Here is a 2456-nt window from a genome sequence, read left to right on the forward strand (position 1 = left end):
CGTCACGCAGCTTCTCGGCGATGCTCTTTCTCTCTCTCTCTCTCTTTTTTTCTTTCTTTCTTTCTTTCTATCTTTCTTTATATCTTTTTCATTTTTTCTATTTTTATTTTTATTTTTATTTCTTTCTTTATTTATTTACAATTTTTCTTTCTATTTATCGTTTGACTCGAAGTTGCACCTGTGAATTGCGAACCGTGTATGCCAGGATTGACAAACGAGGACATCAAATCTGAATAAGACCGATAAATATTCTCTGGTAACATCTGCCTTCATAGTCTATACTCTTAACAAGTAGACATTCTAACACCAAAGCACCGTTTTATTCCCCCGAGACGTGTCTATCGTTTATCTCTCTTTCTCTAACTCTTTATCTCGTAAAATTATTTTCTATTTATGAAATAAAAAATAAAAAATAGATTTTATTATTTTTTTGTTATTAAGACGATATCTTGTACTGGTCTCCGAGTAGAGTGTCTATAATTCATATTTTTAATATTGTTGTTCGTTTGATGACAAAATATTATTTATAAAAATGTGTATGCATATTACTATATATATAAAATAAATATTAATGTTGACTTGGTTTATTTCAACCAATCATGGTAACCAGTTTTTATAGTTCCCTTGTTAGGGACAATAATAATAATAATAATAATAAAAATAAATAACGATTGTCCGACTATTGCTGATAATTAAATGACGTTGCACCATGGTGCATATCTATTCTATATGTCTGGAGTAAGTACAATATTATTAAAAAACAAATATATATATAAATTATATTATACATACTTATATGAAGAATATAAAAAATAATGAAGAGTTGGATTACTTAAATCTATAATATTGATCAATTTAAACACTTTTAGTGTTAAATGACAATAATTAAAAAAAACACAAACAAAATAAAAAATAAAAATAAATAAGAACTGTCGCGAATAATTTCTAATATTTAAATGTTGTTGCACCCTGGTGCATGTCTATTCTATATGCCTGGAGTAAGTACAATATTATTAAAAAACAAATATATATATAAATTATATTAYACATACTTATATGAAGAATATAAAAAAATAATGAAGACTCGCATTACTTAAATCTATAACATTGATCAATTTAAACACTTTTCGTGTTAAATGACAATAATTAAAAAAAAAAAAAAAAATAAAAAGAAACGAACAAAATAAAAATAAATAATAAGAACTGTCGCGAATAATTGCTAATATTTAAATGTCGTTGCACCCTGGTGCATATCAATTTCATGCCTCGAGCGAGTACGCTTCGAGCCGTGTTAATGAACCGCGGAATGCAATCGCGAATGCAGCAGGGAAGAGGATGGAAGAAGGAACGTTCATCCGGTGATACGAGAACGAGATGATGAGATGATGAGAAGATGAAAGAAAGAAAGAAAGAAAGAGAGAGAGAGAGAGAGAGAGAGAGAGGGAACATCGAGCAAAAGGAGGAAAAAGAAGGAAGACGATTGGCGGGGGTGAAGGGGAGGGGGTTTGAGCGGGGTGTTAAGTGGGTAGAAAGAAACGACGAGGACGAGGACGAGGACGAGGATGCACGCTTTCGATCGGTCTCCTCATCCTTCGAAATCCTTTCTGCAGGTGTCTCTCGTCGTTCCTCGTTTCGCTAATCACCGTTCGATCATCGTAATGAATTATTTTTTTTCTCTCATTTTTCTTTTTTTTTTCGTTATTTCTGTTACGCTTACATTGATGTCCACTCAATGTGAATTAAACTCGACATATGGCTTTGGACGTTATTCGTTTAAAGTTTTTCCTCGATCGAGTCGCATCTTCTTCTTCTTCTTCTTCTTCTTATTAATCTTTTCCTTCTCTCTTTCTTATTATCTCGCGTGATAAAGAAAGAGATGGTAGAAGAAGAAGAAGAAGAAGACGACTCATTAACTTCACGGCAATTGAACGTTGAATGAATGAACCTGTCAGATTAAGATCGACCAAGGTCTATCGATTCTCGATCGACATGATGAGAGAAACGGTTGACTTTTCTTTCAGTTATTTCTTTTCTTTTTTTTTGCTTTTTAATCTTTTTTAGAACGGGGTTGAGGAGTTTGCGGGGTCGTTGTTTGGTTTCTTCTTACATCGTCGATAAATGTTTCGTTCGATAATTGAAATGTTACGTCGGATGTTTAGGATGTGATTCGATTATTTTTTTTTTTTATAAATATTTTAATAAGAAAGAAATATTAATCGAAGAAGGGTGGAGAAGAAATGTTGATATCATCTTATGAAGATACGAAAATCGAATGATGTACGAAAATGATAGAATTGTTTTTTTTTGTTTCTATTTGTTTGTTTGTAGAAATTAGAAAACACAGGATAGACAAATGTCGATACGTGATATGCATATAACACATAGTGAGACTTGTAACAAATTCGATTTTTTTTTATAAATATTGTAATAAGAAATATTAATCGAAGAGGGGTGGA

The sequence above is a fragment of the Polistes canadensis genome, unplaced genomic scaffold (genome assembly GCF_001313835.1).
Source record: "Polistes canadensis isolate GaletaPanama2010 unplaced genomic scaffold, ASM131383v1 scaffold_6, whole genome shotgun sequence".
NCBI lineage: Eukaryota > Metazoa > Arthropoda > Insecta > Hymenoptera > Vespidae > Polistes > Polistes canadensis.